Source organism: Eublepharis macularius, chromosome 4 (assembly GCF_028583425.1).
Source record: "Eublepharis macularius isolate TG4126 chromosome 4, MPM_Emac_v1.0, whole genome shotgun sequence".
NCBI lineage: Eukaryota > Metazoa > Chordata > Lepidosauria > Squamata > Eublepharidae > Eublepharis > Eublepharis macularius.
This window is the reverse complement of record NC_072793.1, coordinates 153,764,435-153,785,182: the sequence shown is the minus strand read 5'-3', so window position 1 is coordinate 153,785,182 and position 20,748 is coordinate 153,764,435. Positions and strand designations below refer to the sequence as shown.

At 45.5% G+C, this 20,748-nt stretch overlaps 1 protein-coding gene across 2 annotated transcripts in view; it reads right to left on the bottom strand.

Annotated features, from left to right (window-relative positions):
• The window catches only part of LHFPL4 (LHFPL tetraspan subfamily member 4), a 64,019-nt gene that overhangs the window by 9,593 nt on the left and 33,678 nt on the right, over positions 1-20,748 (bottom strand). The window lies entirely within an intron of this gene.

The window sequence follows — 20,748 nt, the reverse complement described above, 5'->3', positions numbered from 1 at the left end:
CCGTTAAAATGTACTTGCGTACATGTATGAGAAAGGGACAAGAGCTTTGTAAAACATCCAGGTCCCAATCCACTTACCCAAAAGTTTGCTTAGGCGAGAGCAGGGGGCTGTGGCTCCATGGGAGAGCTCCCGCCGGGCATGCAGAAGGTCCCACATTCAGCCCCTGGCCTCTCCACTGGAAGGACTCTGGGAAAGCTCTTTTGTTGCCTGAACACCCAGGGAGCCATTGCCAGTCCGAGCAAATGACACCAAGCTAGAGAGGCCAGTGGTCTGACTCACGATGAAGCCGCTTCATTGACTCCTTGTGCAGCTCCACCTAAGGCTGCCAACCCAGGATAGGAAGTTCCTGGAGATCTGAAGGGTGGATGGAAGGGAGAGTGGGGTTTGGGGAGGGAATCTCAGTGGCGTATAATGCTAAAGAGTTCGTGCTCCAAAGCAGCTGTTTTCTTAGGGTTGCCAACTGTAGCTTAGGAAATTCCTGGTGATTTGAGGGGGGGGGATCTGGGGAAGGGCAGAGTTTGGGGAAGGGAAGGACATTGCCAAGGTATAATTCCACAGAGCCCACCCTCCAAAGCATCCATTTTCTCCAGGGGAACTGTAATCTGGAGGTTAGTAGTAATTCTGAGAGATTTCCAGGCCCCACCTGGAGATTGGCAACCTTAGCTCTACATTAGCAATTAGTCAACTTACATAATAGCAGTGAGAATCAGAAACTCAAGGAGATTCATGTTACTGCCTCTTGACTTATACTGCACCTGGCTGCTTAACCTGATATAATAGCAGGTGGCCACATCGGTCCATAGCAAATCCTAACCCCAAAGCCATATAATGGATCTTCTGTAGGGTTATGTTTAAAGAAGCTTTAAGCACAGCCTGTGGCACCTTTACACAAAATGCCTTCAGCAGAACTGCCACCATCTGCGAGTTGGGAGGGCTAACTTCTTGTGACATTAACAGACTACCCCGCAAACAACTCTAGATCTCTGACGAACTTTGTGTGTGCATACTCTCATAGCCCATTTTGCCTGATGAAGTGGGCTGTGACCCACAAAAGCTCATATTGAAATAAATGTTAGTCTGTAAGGTGCCTCTAGATTTTTATTTTATTTTGGTATGACAGACTAGCATGGCTAACCTTTGCAATCAAGTCCCTTGCCTCCGGCAAGGCAATTGCATCACAGTTCTCAAACTTTCCTGTGTGCACAGCAGCCTGAACTGAGTGGCTGGCTGTGGGGAAAGAAGCTTAGAAAGTCTTGAGATAATGATCCCATTTTTAAGAGCCTAAGCTCCCACAAGCAGACAAATGAGAGGAAATTGGGAAGAGGAAACACAGAGCTTAGAAATAAAACAGAGGTACAGTTTCCCGCTAATCCAAAGCCTACAAAGATTCCCTGGTTGCTATGCTCCCCCTTTCAGGTGGGCCAGATGTTCCAAAACTGATAGCTGATGGTTGGTCGTGATAAAAGGTATTTGCATGGCTTTTGTACCTGGTTGCTTGTTACTGATTAAGTGAGTTTTTTTTAGATGCGACGGTACTTCAGTCTCCTCTGTTCCCAATGCAAACCTTTGGCTGTGGAAGTCCTGCCTGGTGTGAATAGGGAAGGAGAAGAAGTGCTGGCTAGATACAGATTTAAACTACATTGGGAGGTGGGGGAACCACTCCTTCATTAGAAGCAGACAGGTCTGTGAGTCATCGCCAGCTATTCTTACCTTGCAGCAGATGCTTCTATATACACTCAGGTACAACAGAGGGGGGGCGGAATCTCTGCTGCCGTGGAAGATTAGGCAAAGACAGCAGAAGCAAGATGGCAGTCAGCGCTTGATATCTTTTTTTGCTTCAGCTATCTGTCCCTCAAAATCTTTTTTATTTGACACAGACAATAACAACAAATTAGGTACTCTGTTCCCCTTCCGAGCCCAATGGATTATCTGAGATATAGAATTAAAGGAGGGGACATCACTTCTTCCCCCAAACGATTATGCCATCAACATGCTTTGCAAAGATTCACAAGCAAAGAAGCTTTGCAGGGGGGCATGGAATCAATATATCCACAGTGGGGAAGGGCAACAGAGGGAGGGGCAGAAAAGATGTAGCCACCTTGGACTAGTCTCTGGACAGGTGCATATATGTATTTTCTAAATAATGTAGTTATACTTTAATATTTGTTTCACCTGGGACATTTATATATACAATGCCTATCTATATAAATTGAGGTGCTTAGCAGAAGTTTAAAAAGGTCTCTGCTCTGAGGTGCTTACAATCTAACACTTGACAAAAGAATGTCGAAAAAAAGGCCGGGGAGGGAGGTGTTTCTTCCACTTGCAAGGAGACAGCTGAAGGTTAAATCAGAGGAGATGACGATCACTGTCTTCTAAAGAGCAGCCCCACATGGCTGTGCTAATCAAAGCAGCTGCTTTGTTAATCTTTTAAAGGAAAAAAGACAGGCACCAGTACTTCACCATCTTTTTCCCTAAAAGAAGAACTAATAACAGCACAGAGACATTCTTTTCCAAGCCCTGATCTGACTCTTAAAACATTTCTGAGCAGGAGCCACTCATGGAAAAGCCATAGTCTCGCCGGCTTTGGACCCCAGTTGCAGAGTTGAGAATTAAGGGGTTCTCTCTCCTCAGTCTTCTTTATTGTTTCAGTGCTTTTGTATCCCTACCCATACCTTAGCTGTGCACTTTTCATGTATCCCAGAGTGTGGTTGGATCAGCAGCCCTACCTGTCAAACACTAGGACCTTCCTATATGAGTTAATACCTGTGTTGTCCAGGAGGGGGCGATTTCCAATCCCATTAGCCAAGATCGTTGGTGGAAAGTGCTGGCAAGTAGCCACTGACTGGGCTGAATAGAAGCACAGGATTCTTCTCTCATCATCACAGATGCTAATTTTCTGCATTTCCTTCCTTGCTCTAATCAAGCTAATTGCATTTCACACTGTACCTTTACATCCTATCTTACTTCTTTGCAATACCCCTCACCTTTTGATTGGAATATAAAGACTCCGAAATCTTCATTCCTACTCATATCTGATGAAGGGAGCTTGATTCTCAAAAGCTTATACCCCCAAAAATGTTGTTGGTCTTTAATGTGCTACCGTACTCAAACTCCGTTCATCTACTACAGACCGACACGGCTACCCACTTGAAGCTGATTTATGGCAACCCTGTAGGGTTTTCATTATAAGAAATGTTCAGAGGTAGTCTCCCATCCAAATACTAACTGGGTCCAATCTTGCTTAGCTTCTCAGATCTGATAACATCAGGCTAGCCTGGGCTATCCAAGTCAGGGTAACTCAGATTAACCTGAGCACCTCAGGGCTTCAGAAGCTAAGTGGGTTGGCCATGGTCAGGACTTGGGTGGGAGACCATCAAAGTAGATGAAGGTTGCTACAATGGCAATGACAAAACACCTCTGTTCCTTTATTTCCTTGAATGTCCCATCGCTGGGGTTCCCATGAGTTGGTTGTGATATGTCAGCATCTTCTTCTTCACTACCATAGTTCTATGACAGTTATTACTTGTCCTTTACTATGGTTGTGAAGGCCAAGCTACAACTGATTGCATCTTCCAATTATTTTTTTTTTTGCTATTAAAATGCAGCTGGGGGGGATCAGTCCTGCAACTTTAGAGGAAGGGATACTTTCTTTTTGGTACCCCCTTTTTAACCTATGACATGTTCTATCAGGAGAAACAGCACAAGAGAGGAAAAGTTAAGGCAAATCCCCAGCTCCCTACAGGGCTGCTTTTTCATCTTAAGCCATCTTAGTAGTAGCAGAAGAAAATTTGAGTTCAGTAGCACTGTAAGGCCAACAAAATTTTCCAGGATATAAACTCTTGTGAGTGAAGGCTCATTTAGTCAGATACCAGGTATATGACAAAGTAAGCTTTGACTCATAAAAGCTTATGCCCTGCAAAATTTTGTCAGTCTTTAAGCTGCTGCTGAACTCAAATATTTTCCACCAGGAGATTTGATTATGAATGTCCCATGTAATCTAGTCTGACCCTGAGAAAGTCTAGTCTGAATGTATCTACAGTTTTGATTTAACAGCTATTCCTTCTTTCCAGGGATCCCTGGGAATTGTAGCTTTGTGAGGAGTGGACAGAAATCCTTGGCAGAATTCTGTGCATTGTGCCTAAACCTCAGGTCCCAAGTGTATTTGGATGAAGCCATGACATTTAAATTTAGCAAAAAAATTATATAAATGGAGCGTAGATATCGCTCCTTCTAATAGTAAAATGGTTGTTAGTCATCATGATCATGAAAGCAACACAACAGGGACATCCACAGAGAAGCTCGCAGTTTCTGAAGGGCTACCTAGATATGCAGAATTTGTTGTCCTTTGTAAATTAACAAACAAGAAAAAGAAGAAAATACATCCCCATGCAAAAAAATGGTCTGGGGAGAACAGAATATGCTCCAGGAGGCTTAGAATGCTGACAGCGGCTAGGCGAGGGAGTGGAAACCAGCGTATCCAAGCTCCTGAACCCTTACAGCATCCAAAAGGGCTCAACACCTGGGAGAAACCCATGTATGCTTTTGGGACTCCATTAGAGCAAAGGCTGGTAATAAAAACCTTGCCTCTTGTTAATGCCTTTTAAAAGAATTAATGCAAATAATTAACTTGATTCAATCACATTATAGCATTCTTCAAAAAAGCGCTCCAAGTCTAATATCAGCCACAATTGTAAGAGTTCCAAATTTAATGCATTTAAAGCAGGATCCTGCACTTGATCACAGCAGGTCCAGTCCCTGGCATCTCCAGCGAAAAGGATCTCAGCCAACAACATGTTGGGGAAGACCTTGGCTCTACCTGAGACCCCAAAGAGCCATTGTCAAATAGCACAGACAGTACTGAGCTGGATGGAGCCAATATAAAGCAGTTTCATAGGTCCTTCCCTCCAAATTCATTTCTATTATGGATTGTTACACTTTATGCCCTTGGCCCTTTAGCATCCACACCCCTCTGTCTCTGGAAGCCCAGGATCTTCTCTCCAGAGTAAATGGGGCCAATCTATCTATTCCAAAACCTCGGCAGAAAAGTCAGCCTCTGCTTTTCCTTCTCCCCCCTCCCTCCAGGTGCTGATCTTGTTGGCAACTGCCTGAGTTCACCTTGTAATCGTATTACGTGCAGCTCAGCAGAGCCATGATATCAATCACAGGGTTTATCCAGGAAGCCTCTTAGACCTCTCCCTCCTATTCCAGCCTCTGGGTTTCAGGCTATACCATGGAAGGACATTAGAAACCATTCAGTGAATCTGCCCGAGTGCCGCCCTGGCTATGGTCCCAGGATTTCAAAAAACTTCAGGATCACAAATGTTCAGACTAGCAGAAACATGCTGCAAAAATCAACACCCTATAGATCCCCAAACATTATATGCATGTAGGAGTGTCATCTTCCACCCCCTTCAAAGAGCTCCAGGCCAAAATTCAATGGGTACAACTTTTTCAACAAATGGAGACAGAGTGGTCTAAAGCAAATCACCTGTTGAATTGCTGCCTGACATCTAGCTATCTAAGGGACAGGGATGAAAATCGTGTTGCCTCCAGCAGATCCTAGGGCTTTGTTGAACTCAGGGGGCAAGTTCCATAAGCAAGCAGTGTTGGAAGGCACTGCCCCTTCCTCAGGTTTCAGAGGGGGCCAAACCAGAAAGTTAGAATTACAGAGAGGTCATGGATCTGTTTATCCTTCACTGTTTACTGCCCTGGCGCCCCCCCCCTTTGATGCGTAGATTGCTATTCTCAAGACTTCCTCCTCATGACACCTCATCTTCCTCTCTTAGAATCATAAGGCTGGAAGGTACCTCTAGGGTCATCTAGTCCAACCCCCTGCACAATGCAGAAAATTCACAGCTACTCCCCCCTCCCCTGACTGCCCCAGTGACCCCTGCTCCATGCCCAGAAGATGGCAAAACACCTCCAGGATCCCTAGCCAAACTGGCCTGTGGAAAATTGCTACCTGACCCCAAGGTGGCGATCGGTATTACTCTGGGCATGTAAGAAGGCCACGAGAACTAAGCACTGATGTAACCCCTCCTGCCCTCCCTCTCATGATCTGCCCAGGTTCACAGAATCAGCATTGCTGTCAGATGGCCATCTAGCCTCTGCTTAAAAACCTCCAAAGGAGGAGTGCCCACCACCTCCCAAGGAAGCCTGTTCCACTGAGGGACCGCTCTGTCAGGAAGTTCTTCCTAATGTTTAGCCGATTTAATTTCAACTCATTGGTTCTGGTCTGACCTTCTGGGGCAACGGGAAACAACTCTGCACCATCCTCTATATGACAGCCCTTCAAGTACTTGAAGGTGGTTATCATACCACCTCTCAGTTGTCTCCTCTCCAGGCTAAACATTCCGAGCTCCTTCAACCTTTCCTCATAGGACTTGGTCTCCAGACCCCTCACCATCTTCGTTGCCCTCCTCTGGACACATTCCAGATTGTCTACATCCTTCTTAAACTGTGGTGCCCAAAACTGAACACAATACTCTAGGTGAGGTCTAACCAGAGCAGAGTAGAGTGAAACCATCAGTTTCCATGATCTGGATACTATGCTTCTTTGTCACAGTCTCCTCTCCCTACCATCTTGCACGATGGTTGCAGGATTTATCCTGCCATCTGCTGGCATCCTTAGACTAGATAGATAGGAACCAATCTCTCTTTCCTATCAAGTATGGAGTTCCTACAATAAAGAACTCTCTTTTCCTTTCTAAACCTTAACCAAGGCTGTGAGTGTAAGTTTGTTTTCTCTCTCTCATGCACAATAGCTACACAATAGTCACGCAAAGCCACACCAAGTTTTTCCTGCAAACGATGCAACTTTGCTAATAAGCAGCAGCAAATGGCCAAATATATTATTGCATCAGTTTTTAACTTCTGGAGTCCTTAACTTGTTTTAGCCTCTCCTTGTACAGCAAGCAATCCACAGTCTCGACTGTTGTTGCCTTTCTTTATAAAGCCTTTCTGAGATGACATATCCAGGATTCAGAGTGGCATGCCCCCAAATTCAGTATCCTTGTTGTCTGGTGAGAAGCTGTTTTAAGTTGGGGTTGGGGGCTTCTCATGAACAACAATGATCAACAACAAATAAGAGAGAGACAAACCCAGGAACCACATCTAGATAAAAAAACTGTTCCCATATGCACTTGGGCAATAGTATTTTCTGACAGGAATTAACATCATGCCATCTTGGACTTGTCCACTTGCTCATCCTTCTGTAGGATGTATGTCACTCCATGTTAGCAATGCCCTTTTACTCGCTACATTGGACAAACAGGGCAATCTCTACATAAAAGAATAACTGCTGCAGCTCCCCGGCCACGCTGGAAAATTACATCATTTTTTGGCATGATGGAGGAGTGCAGGAGTGTGTGCTCCCCCCGGGCCTCCCCCCTGCTGGCCAGGTGAGCAGGGCCATGGGACAGGTGAGGGGATGGATCCCCCTTCCACAGGTGGGGGGATAGCAAGCATCACTGGACTCAAATCTGATATTAAACATGACAATATTCAAAAGGCAGCGGGGGAGGGGGATTTTAATCTGATGTTGATCTAAAGGTTAGTGTTCTCCTACAGAGGAACTTCAAAGGTAGAATGCAGCATGAAAGCGCTGAACTGGAATTCATCATACTATCTTCCCATCAGGGATTAATAAAGACTTTGGTTTTTCCCACTCACTAAACTGTAGATACTAATTTCGTAGCATGACCTCCCGTTACAGATGTGAATTAGTTCAGTTTATCTAGGATTGCCAAGAGGCCTTTAGAAAAATGTCCTGTCATTTTAATAGAGGATTCATGAGCTGTTATTCACCAGGTGATGTTATTTGCCTCAATGCCATGAAAAGCATTTACTGCCCATTTCCACCCATTAAGCCTCTATTAAAGGACCGGACTTGGTTTTTTCTTCAGGCCTATTAGCAACCTTTATGTGTGGTCTCTGGACTGCCCTATTGAATTTGCTTATCAGTGATAAATTATGTCTCAGATTGTACTTTCTTTAAAGAGATTTCATGTTAATCTAACCCTGCCTATTTATCAACAGTTCAGAGTAGTCTTTACACACTCTGAATGGCTACATTATTCTTTGATCTGGACATGGTTCACACTCCCCACTCTCTCTCTCTCTTTTCTGTGGCTTTTAATATTAAGTATAATATAGCTGCTATGGATGGACACTTCCACACATCTGGTGAAGCGAGGCTCTCTGACTCGCTAAAGATTATGTTGGAATAAATTTGGTTGGTCCATGAGGGGCCTCCAGACTTCTGCTTGATTTTTCTGCAACACTGACAAACCCTCTGTAATTATTAGGGTAGACTTTTGTTCTCATCCACCTAGTAGGGTTGTCAACAACCTGGAGGAAAAAAATGTCCTGTTCTTTCAAACAGGTTTAATGGGTGGAAATGGGCACTTCAGGCTTTACATAGTTAAATAACATCACCCAGTGAATAATATCCCATTAAACCTCCATTAAGGGGACAGGACAGGACATTTTTTCCCTTCAGGTTCTTGCCAACCCTGCCACTAGGGCTTCTCGTTCTTAAGACCTGCATCCTAATTCCAAAGGTATGCAGTCAGGCTACAGTTTGTTCAGTGTGAACAAAAGGCACCCCTACACATACTCGGTGGGGTGGCCCCCTTTTCATTATTATAATTTCATATTATCCTGGGGTGAACTTTAGCACTGAAAACAGGTTCTTCTGGGGTGAAGCCCTCGGGTTCCTCCTGCCTGCTTTCTTCTGGCCCCCAGGGACACAGGCATCACCTCTCTAGGCTGTTCCATCAGAGGCGCCTTCTTGCACTCAGCCTGGCAAAAACCCCACTGCAGTCATGTCGCTCTCTTCCAGATAGTTGGTGAGAACTTTCCCTGGTAACCAACATATTTCTTGAACATGCAGCCTGAGGAAAGTTCTGTGTCATTAAAAAACTCACGTTCTGCACTGTGAACTTTGGTTAGCCCAGGCAAAGGCATCACTTGAGAGGTCCTGTGACTTATCCCAAGGAGGTGTTGTGATATATATTTTTTCTACACACCTTCATCTTTGACTTCCTGATGACTCAGCACAGTGAGCTGTTTGCAAAAAGCGCAGCACAGATGACTAAAAAGATCTCTTTTTCACTCATTTGAGCGGCAGCCACCAATTTAGAAGCCAACACGGCGCAAGTATAACTAGAGTTATTTTTCCCAGAGTGCACCACTTCACAGCTCCCTCTATTTTCAGTTTCTTCTCAAGCTTCATTCTCAGTGGGGGTGAGGGAAGAAGAAAGAGGGGGGGAGAGAGCAGGGGGGAAATGAAAGCTGTGTGCTGTGACTGGCTGTAACCAGTGCAGTGTCCTGAAAACACTTCCTCAGTTCCCTGCAGTAACAAATGACATTTACACACACAACAGAAGAGATGTGGAACTATGCCTTGGCATAGGTGGCAGGAAGATGGCAGTGAGCTTGAGAAGTGGGGAGGGGGCAGTGCCTGCCTGCCAGAGCCCCCTTCCTCTAGGAGCAAGAGCCAAGAAGGCTGGCCTGATAGCTGCAAATCATTAGCCAAGCACAGGGGTCTGGGCTGTCTCCTAATGTGTAAATAATTTTAGAACATGCTCAGACTGTAAGATGACAAACTGTTTTCTCTCCTGTGTACATCTTAGCAAGAAAGCATGCTATGTCCACAGGCAGGGGTTATCCTGTATTTTATTTCCACATGATACTTGGGAAATCTTGGGTGGGGGAGATGCTGCAGAAATAACACAAAAAGCATGACTACAGGAGGCAATTTTTCTAAAATTATACGGGAGTGGTGACCAAACTCCTTGAGATAACATTGGATCTTAAGGAAGTCATGGCACAGCCTTCCTATCACCCATCCATACAGCCATCCAACAGAGAGTTCTCAAATCTTTGCCCCCCGCCAAAGGAAGTGATATCGCCCCATTGCAGGAAGTGATGTGAAGCGAGTAACAAAAATGGCTGACTCCGCACTCGTTGGATAATGCACTTTCAATGCACTTTAGCTATCGTTTGGAAGTGGATTTTTTGTTTCACACTCGAAAAATTCAGTTCCAAATGATCTCTAAAGAGGATTGGAAGTGCATTATCCAACGTGTGCGGAATGAGCCAATGTAAGAAGAACCTTGCTGGGTTAGACTGGTACAACACCTTGTGTCCAAGAGCAGTTAATCCCACACCTCTGGGAAACAACAGCCTTCCCGTTGGGTCTCAGTACCCATCTTGGAGATCTATTCTGCCTCTCTATGAGGCAAGATTTTCCTCATTTCCTGCCTCTTGACATTCTCCCTGAGATACCGAGTAGCATGAGGACAGAGGGATAGGGGCCCCAGCAATTCATTTATTTCAAATACATTTCAAACGTATTTTTTTCAAATGAGAGAGGGGCTATGACTCAGCAGCAGGACATTTGGCAAGCCCACAGAAGGGCCCAGGTTCAATCCCTAATCTTTCTAGCTGAAAAAAGGTTCAGGTAGCAGGTAATGTGAAAGACCTAATCTAAGACCCTGGGGAGATACTGCTAACGTAGAGTAGATAATACTGATTGTGGTAAACCAATGGGCTATTTTAGTAGCTTCGTGTGTGTGTACAAATATTAAGCACAGTCTCATGCTGTTATCTCAGGATGCCTCACAGAAGCTGTCGCGCTACCATACAACCGCTCGAAAGCCACAGGAGCAAGCCAGCCTCCCTCCTCCTCCTAACCTTAGACTTGAACAACAATAATGCAAGAATTGCCTTAGTGGATCAGAGCAAAGGTCAATTCATGCCCAGCGCTCTCGTTTCCAGATGTATCCAGACTGTTGTCTCAGGGATGCTCCTAAGAAGGATCTCAGACTGCTGACACCAGCGGCTGACACAGTCTGCAGCTCAACAGAGGATATTCCAATTTTAGCCAATATGGCTAATAGCCCTTGATAATAACACCTTCCCTAAATGTATGTGGTTAATGATTAGACACATTTAGGGAGGATAAAGATATCAAGCGATTGGGGTTACCTGATTTGGATAATAAATGGGTTAGACTCTTATCTTTCCAAGATCAAAATCAAGCATCTCCAATCAAATGACTGATCAGCCACTGGCACCCTAATGATCTCTTTACACGGATGTTCAGGTGTTGTTCCCTTTAACAGCCTATTAGTAATGCAAATCCATCACAACCCCACATTGACAGTGATTGTGTGGCTGCAGTGGACTAAGTTACCCCCTCCCCAGATCACTGAAGTCAGTGGACTGAGAAAGGTGTAACTTTGCTTAAATCTTATCAGTTTCAAGGAGGACATTTAAGTACATAACAGAATTTCAAATGAGAGGCATCAGCTATCCAAATCTCATTATACAGCTTCATTTTAGAAGGACAGGTAAAGTTGCTTTGTGTTGAATCAAATCCTTGGCACACCTAGATTGGTGTTGCCTAAGACTGGCAGCTGAAATATCTTTCTTAACATATGCCACTTGAGATCCTTAAACAGAAATGACAGGGATTGAACTTGGGGACTTTCTGCATGCAAAGCAGGAACACATCGACTGAGCCGCAGAAGGATGGGAAGGGGCATTTTTGTGCCAAAGCACACTATTAATTCTGCTAACCCTCTGCTGCTTGTCCAGATTGGAAGAAACTCTCCTGGGTTTCAGGGAGGTATCTTTCCCAGCCCTGCTACTTGAGATGCCAAGAACTGAACCTGAGATCTTATACATGCACAACAGGTGCTCTCTCTCAACGAGCGGTTCCCCCCTCCATTCTCTGAAGGCAGAATATTAAGCTGAAAGAGCCTACTGCGGTGCCCCTTCCATATACAAACATATTGTCACTGATGCTTGAGCCCACCTCCTTGCCTGCTGTGTATACAGATACGGTTCTCCAGGCAGGCGTCACTAGCAATGGGGCAAAGGATAAACACATCATTTCTGTTCTCCAGCATCAGTGCTGCCTGGTCACCCCCAGCCACCCTGGGCTCATCGGTCTCTCTCAAGATTCTGCTCCACTCCCGGAGTTGCAAAAATCTAATTTACATTCAAATTGCCCAATGCACCAAGGTTGAGGTGTTCCTGAGGCAGGTGGGGACCTCTGTGCTCAGGAATGTTTAGAATGGTTAATGATACAGAGCGAGGGCAGGCATGAAATTAAGGATTTCTCCTACATTCACTCATGAAACCCTTTCACATCCCTATGCAGATGCTAAACTCCTCCTCCCCTATTCCTCTACAGCAGAGCCTCTGAGCTACAAAACTTCTGGTCAGAATCTCACCTCTGCCTCAAACCCAATATATGGCTTCTGAGCATATATTAATTCTGGCCTACCTGGCAGGGCTGTAGTAAAGATAGTTGAGAAAACAATAGTGTCGTCAGACACGCCGTTGTCCAATGGAATGGCACTTCCATTTGTGGAAGACAGGGTGATGATTTCAGCCAATTCCTAAGGAGCCACTGACGTTAGCAGCATAATTGTGGTGAGAGCTCATTGGGATAGACCAAGAGAGGGAAGCAGGAAAGTCCTGCTCTGCAAAGTCTGCAGAGGGTTGGATATACCCCATACTTTCACTGTATAAGGTGAGTTTCTCTATATATCAGGGATCTCTAATTTTGGTAAGCCTGTGGATGCATCCGGATTTTGCAAACAGATTGGGGATGCCGCCATAAAATGGCTGCCAAGTTGGGGCAGAGGTGTGGTGAATCACAAAATGGTGGTCGGTGGGGGGTGTCACAAAATGTGGGAAAGTTCCAAACCAAGCATCCTCCTATGATGGAGGCAGCTGCTTCTGAATGGGTGCATCTTGCAGAGACAAAGGTGATCCTCCTGGGTTCTTTTGAACCACTTCCTGCTCCAGAAAAATTGAGAAAAGCCAGGACTGTTCTTTGCTTTGGAAAAGAAGGAAGTGACACCAGGAAACGTACCCTGGCACTCATGTTGAGGACCAATGACATACTGGATTAGACTAATTCATGGAGGGATGGTCCATCCGTGCCTATTCACCACAAGGACTACATGAAACCTTCATGTTCAAGACCATGAATACCAGTTGCTGGGGCCAAAGCCCCACAGGAATTGAAGGTCCTCCAGGCACATTTAGTTGGTCATTGGAAGAAACAGTGCTGGATGAATAGACCTGTGACCTGACTCTTCGTTGCTTATGCCAGTAACCAGGGCTTTTTTTCTGGGAAAAGAGGTGGTGGAACTCAGTGGGTTGCCCTTGGAGAAAATGGTAACATGGCTGGTGGCCCCACCCACCCCGATCTCCAGGCAGAGGGGTGTTTAGATTGCCCTTCGTGCCACATGGCGCGGAGGGTAATCCAAACTCCCCTCTGTCTGGAGATCAGGGGGCGGGGCCACCAGCCATGTGACCATTTTCAAGAGGTTCCGGAACTCCGTTCCACCACGTTCCAGCTGAAAAAAAGCCCTGCCAGTAACAAGCAACAGTTTCCAGTCCAGAATTTGTGATGATGATGTGTGTGATGCACTTTGAAGGCTTGCAATGTGCTCCGTGAATGCTAAATATTAGTATTATTCTTTCTTTCTAAGAGCTCGGTGGTGCTCTCTTGAGCTTCTCCCCAAACTGTGGAGTGAGGTGGCCCCTACAGCAGTGGCCCGGGATGTGCTTGCAACATACCAAATAGTTTCAGTAAACTAGTTTTTCAAACAAATAACAAATTTGCTTATGTACTCTGAGGTGGAAATCACACACTTTCATACCATAAAGGGACTAAGGAGCAGTATGTAGCATGGAAGAGTTTGATTCTGGGCAGCAGACCTAGCTGAAAAATATGCTAATGATATTGTCTGCTAAATGATATTTGAAAGCCAGTGGGGGGAAGTGGTTAGAGTGTCATAATAGAATCTGGGAGACTCAGAGTGGAACTACAAGTGACAAAAGGCACAGGTTGGACACTAGTCAGCTTCCCTCAAGTTTTGATGGGAAATGTAGGCATCCTGGTCTCGCAGCTTGGCTCTCTGACTGCTGTCCAATGGACTTTTCAACTGTCACTTGTCCAACATTCCACCAAGCTGCCTACATTTCCCATCAAAACTTGAGGGAAGCTGACAAGTGTCCAATCTGTGCCTTTTGTCACGTGTAGTTCCGCTCTCAGGTTCAAACCCCCACTGTGCTGTAGAAGCATACTGGGAGATTATGGGTTAGTCTAGCTCTCTCTCAGGGCAGCTCTACATGATACATTTCTGTACGGTCATGCACTCATTTTACAGACCTCTGCGCAGTGGGGAAGTGGCTAGTGTGTCATAATAGGATCTAGAGCCAGAGGAGTTAGCTGTGTTAGCCTGTAGTAGCAAAATAGTAAAGAATCCAGTAGCACCTTTAAGACTAACCAACTTTTATTGTAGCATAAGCTTTCAAGAACATTTTTGTACGGTCATGCACTCATTTTAAGGTGCTCTGTGCATTCACACATTAGCTGAGGGAAACTGCTTCTCTTTTTAAAAGGAGAGCTCAAATGAACTCAAAAAGGCATCACAAGGGGAGGGAAAGCTCCTGCCGCCGAGCTGTTTTCCTGCATGAAAACAGCGGGTGCGGGAGGGAGCTGTTTTTCTGCCCTCTGAGGCACCATTTCCTCCAGAAGAATTGATCTCTGTAGTCTGGAGATTAGCACTAATTCTGAGAACTCAAGTCCCCACCTGGGGTTTGGCAACCCTACACAGTGGCTAACCACATACCCCAGAAGGCTCACATGCAGGGCACAAATATCAAAATCTCCCCTGTTGTTACCACCACCACCACGCAAGTAACTGATATTCCCGTGAACATGGAAATTCCGTTCAGACACCATGGCTAACAACCACTGATATACCCATCTTCCATGAATGTGTTGAAAACTAGCAGCCAGCACTGTATCTTAGGGTGGTTTGTTCCACAAATTAATTATTCATTCCCGTCTTCCAATCAGCTTCTTCAGTGACTGCAAGTTTTGGTATTTTAGGAGCAAGAGAAAAAGCTCTATCTACTTTGTCTTCCCTCTCACCGTACTTCCAAGAACAGTTAGTTATACCCTTCTAAGTCCAATGAAGTCAAGTGAATATACTGGCACATAAACCCCAAACCCCTAAGGCATTCAAGACACATAATAGTCAATTATTCCTACAACAGTCAGCTACATGGCTGGCTCTCCACATTAAGAACTCTGTCAGTACTACTGTCCTAAGCAGTTACACCCTTCTAACTCCATTGAATCAGAGGGCTTTGAAAGACGTAGTTCTGCTTAGGTCTACACTTACGGTTATATTTTTTGATAAACTAGGAAGCTCTTTACCACTTCCAAAGAAGTAAGGTGCATCAACCACCCCTTGGTCATTGGGGCTGCCCTTTCCCCCTCACCCATTGATCAAAAACGGCTCTGTTATTTAGAGCACTTGGACTTGATAGCTGCTATGTCCAGCTTGGCCACCAACCGTGAATTGAATGGACTGTCAAAGTCAGCTAGGAATAGTGGGCACACCTACAATGCTACACAAGAGGCTAAAACAGCATTCTGGATAGCTGATAGCCAAGAGACCGGGAGGAAATTTTGAATGTGGCTTGCAGTTGCTTGGCAAGAACCAGTCTTAGGCCTGCTGTTGCTGGTGTGTGTGTTTTGATGCTTCCTTTGGGACTTGTATTGCCTGTTTGAGTGCCTGCAGAGTAGTAAATAAACAGTGTATTACACAAAAGACACCACAAGTCCCCAATATGCTTTCCTCACAGGGGAATTTGTCTTGTAACAGCCTGCCCCTGAAGCTGCCTGTAACAAGAGCCATTTTAATAATCACCACCACAACAACCTTGTGTTTATATACCACTCTTCAGGACAACTTAACGGCACACTCAGAGTGGTTAACAAGACAGTGTTGTTATTATCCCCACAACAGACACCCTGTGAGGTGGGGTAGGGCTGAGAGAACTCAAGAAGCTGTGACTGACCCAAGGTCACCCAGCTGTTTTCAAGCGGAGGTGTAGGGAATCAAACCTGGTTCTCCAGATTAGAGTCCTGCCGCTCTTAACCACTACTCTAAACTGGCTCTCACTCTCACTTTTACACTCAGGGCCAAGCTACACATGACGAATGACACTTGAACAGCAAGTGTATTTCTCTCTGTTCACTTGCCCTCCACTCAATCCACTTGCCGTTCAAGTGTCATTCGTCATGAGTAGCTTGGCCCTCAGAGGCATATGCAGGTTTTCCATTGAGAGTACATTCAACAGGAAACTACAGCTATTTTCAATTCTTTGACTAGCACAGTACCTCCACAACACATGAGTTTACTCCCTGACTACATTTTGAAAAACATTCTGCCCCTTTAACTGGGGCATAGTGTGTGGAAATAGATAACTGAAACTTTTCATGGCATAGAGGTTAATAACCCCTGGTAAATAAAATCCCATTATGTCTCTGTTAAAGGGGTAGGACTATTTTTTTAATCCACATTGTTGGCAACCCTATACAAAACATCTGAGGTGTACTCATAAATGCAATACAGTGCGACTCACAAACCAAAAGTCTCTCTCTAGTCCACTAATGGCCAGCCAGATGCCTCTGGGCAGTTCGATTGCAGGACATAAAGGAGGCAGCATTCTCCAGCTGTTTGTCCCCTAACATCTAATTCTCAACATACACTCTCTTTGCACATGGAGGTTTCACGCAACTATCATTGCAAATTGCAGCTGATAGACCTCTCCTCCAGAACTTCTCTAATCCCTTTTGAAAGCCATCTAAGCTAAAGGCCGCTGACTCATCGGCTGGTGGGAAATTCAGGTGAGCATTGTCCAGCCTGCCACAAGCAGAGAGAAGGCGCACCATAGGAAAAACGGCTGCTGAGCCAATGTCTCCAAATGACTTAGGGGAGATAAAAGATCTATGAGAAAAAACCGTATGAAAAAAAGAAGGAGCTAAAGTAGAGCAGTTGAAAGGGACAGGGAAACTGACTGGAAATTCTCCAATATTTTAGAAGGTTGTCAAAAGAATACTAAGCCTGCAAGCTTATGTATGCTTACTTAGGAGTAAATCCAATTGAAGTCAGCTGGGTTTACGTCTGAGTAAACACAGATTGGGACTGTAAGCTTGCAATTGAACATACAAGCTCAGGCAGTCTGGGTGCAATCCTGAGCACGACTTGGAAGTAAATCCTGTTGAACAAAGTGAAGATGCTGTCAACGGTAAATAGGCTTGGGTGACTGGCAATACAGCTTGCATGCCAAAGCCCATTCAGTTGTATCCGGAGAATTCACCTTCCTGTAAACAAGTGAATGATTGTGTATTAATTAATTGTGTCCTGTTTTTAAAGCAATCGTCTCTCAAAGCAGCCCACCTCCACAGAAAGAAATAGGCATTGTCTTCAGGTTGACAGACTGAAGCGGAAGAGATTAGAAGGAAAAGAGAGGTCAGTCCAGTTGAAACGGGTCTGAACCCACTTCCGTGGCTGGTATTCTTGTTTGGATGGAAGGGGGACAGCAACCCTAGGACCCCTTGTGCTCAGACCAAAGTCTGGAATAGAGCGGGCGGGGCTGTGGGAAGGTGTATACAGCATGCTCCCAATATGAGAACCGGCCAAAGAGAGGTAGTTGTGAATCTCCTGCATTGTGCAGGGGGCTGGACTAGATGACCCTGGAGGTCCCTTCCAACCCTATGGTTCTATGAATTTGGGGGACCTCAGAATATGTTTCTGGAAAGGATAGGCTTACTCTCTAGCTTGGGGTGGGGGTGGTTTGAATGCTTATCTGTATCAACTGATTCATTTTCTATGTGCTAGAAACAAACAACAAATATACACCCAGGACTGAACAGAGCCAAGTAGTTAGACCAGCATGGAGGGTGGGAGGCCCTTCTTCCAACCCTGCAAAATGTGATCTGGCCATTCTGATTCCAAGGGGGAGGAGGAAGAAGCAGAGCTCGGGTCATTTGAAAAGAGACAGTCTCTTCAGGCAAGATGCCTCTTAATCCTGCTCTCCATGGCAACAGCATGCAAGCAGCAGGGCCACTTCACCATCCTCCCCACCAGGTACGTTCCCCTCCTTTCTCCTCCAGTCTCCTTACAGCATGGGAAGGCCAGGCAGCTGCCCGGGATCCATAGATGCTAGAAAGGCCTTCCGAGCCAGACCTCAGGCTTGGCACAGCTACCTAATCCACTTCTTCCTCTCTGCTTTTCTGAACTTGACAGATCAGGCGGGGTGGGGGTGGGGAATTAAAGATAGTGGAACTGAGCAAACAGCATGGGCTTTCTGGTGTCCAGGCAGGGCTGGCGTGCCTGGATCATGCCCAAGCTGGCAGCTCTGAATGCCATCTCTGCATTTGGGGCCTAACATGATCAAATCTTTCCAGCATTTCTTAAAAAGCACCACGGGTGTTGGAAGTCCCCTGTTTGGAATGGAGCAGGGAGGGAGAGGGAGTTCTGCCAGTCAAAACCCAGGCTGCCCATCCCCCTTCCCATGGTGTCATTAGCCCTGGGATTGGGAAAAGAAACAGGCAAACAAAGTCATCGGTCTTCTTTCCCTTCCAGGGCTAAAAACAAGCTGCCAGAGATGTGAAACTAAGTGGAGGCGGAAATGTTCAACAGCTTCTCCCCTTGCACCATGGTTCTGATTTGAATCATGGCCTCTTTGTGGCTATTTGCCTTTTTAAAAAATGCTTGGAAGATCCATTTCCAGGTCTCACAACATCTCATCTAGATAAATATAGCCTGCTGTAGGGATCTTGCTGCATACATGAACATAGCAAGCTGCCTTTTTCTGAGTCAGACCATTTGGCAGTATTGTCTACTTTGACAGGCAGCGCAGCAGCTCTTGAGGGTTTTTCACATTACCTACAACTTGATCTTTTTAAGTGGAGATGCTGGGGATTGAACCTGGGACCTTCTACATGCAAAGCAAGTGCTCTACCACTGAGCTACAATGCCTTTCCAGATAAATGAGGGTGAGCTCTCTCTCTGTCTCTCAAAGAGAGAGCATCAGGGGTTTGCACTTAGACAGGAATCCACGATATTGAACACATGAAGTTGCCTTGTCCTGAGTCAAACCATTGTTCCTTCGATGACAATATTGACCACTCTGACTGGTAATGGTTCTCGGGGGGTCTCCGATCAAGGTCTTTCACATCACTTACTGCTATTTAGAGAGGAGGGAAAACCAAGGATGGAGCAAAGGCAGCTGAGCCACAGAAGGGTTCCAACTCATGGTGTGACACCTCCTCATCCTTTTATGTTTTGATGCATCACTTTCTTAGCCCACAACCAACTAGGCCACCCTTGTGACATGTGAAGATAGCTGCCTCTTCATAAACAACTGCACAGTTGAGGTCTCGGTAAGTGCAGGAAACAATTGGAAAAAGAGAGTCATCTTTAGCACCCAGTCACTTAATAGAGAGAACAACCATGTGAAATCTTCCCATTGGAATTTAATAGCACTTTATTCGGAACCACGAAAGTGCCTTTACACAACACTGGCACTCATAATGATTATTTTTTAAAATGATATTTGGATCAACTGCCGATTCTATCACTACTGAACACCAATGGCCATTCTGAAATCTGTATACAAGTCAGTTTCACAAATGGAAATTATGCATTCCGGTAAGAGAGAGACAGATATTTTGCACTACACTATCATCTCACAATATTTTAACCTCTATTTGCCAAGCCATCTGTCTTGGTGCATTAAATTATTTTGTGCCAAGCAATGTTCATTCTCGCAAGTGAAATATGCATGTATGAGAATGGTTGCAAAGGTGCAGTGGGTGGCAACCAGGAGAGCTATTTTTGTGATGATACACACCAGTATGGCATACTGGGATCTTTTTGGTCAGCAGAGAGTCAAGGAGGTTGCGGCTGCACTCCAGAGGCCACCAGGCACAGATCCCCATTGATCCAACCTGGCTCAGCCACAGCCAGGAACAAAGAGGGTGGCAGGTATGTGAGAAGTCTGCACTCACCAGCAGCAGCAGATAGGGCATCTCCATCACACCCACAGACATCATCAGTGGGCATGACACAGAGATGGAGGGCCTGGGAAAGGACAAGCTAAACTGTGCCTCGGTGATTTGGCCAGCCCCCAAAAGAACCTGGTCTCAAGAGAGAATCTGGGTAGGAGAGGTATCTTGGGTAATGGATAGACCAGGGGTAGGGAGCAGCTTGCTGACAGCTAGGGGTATGACCAGATGCACCACTCACCTGGCAGGTAAGTACCATCAAATTTGTTAACAAAAAAAAAATGGCGATGATCAGAGACAGGGCGCCTCATCAGTGGAACGTCCTATCCCTTGAGGCTCACCCAGTACCTACCCTACTCTCTTTAGATCCAAGCTTTTAACTAAGGGATTTGATCTTTTCTAATTGTTTATGATTTGCTTCCAGCCTGAACACTGCTTCAGGAGATGAGGCTGCTAAATGTTTTATGCTGGGGTTTTAAATTTTTTTAATGGCAATGATTCTTATGCTGTTTTATGATGGAATTATGTTTTACTAGCGAGCCACCTTGGGCAGATTCTCTGGAGAGGTGGCACAGAAATGTTGTAAATAAATCAATAATTATGGCAGGGATTTGACCCCGGCTTCTCCCTCTTCAAATATTGCCTGTGGCTAAGTGGCAGTGATAGCCATAGCTATTTCAGAAGGGCTTTGTTGTAAGATGGGCCCTGGAGGCCCTCAAAGCAAGAACAGATCGCCTTCCCTGTGCCAGTCTCCACGGGCAGCTGCTGCCGCTTGTCCTTCAGCATCTTGCCGAGGCTGCTTTGGTGCAGGAATCTCTTGGCTGCCTCTTCTTCCCCACCCCTTCGCT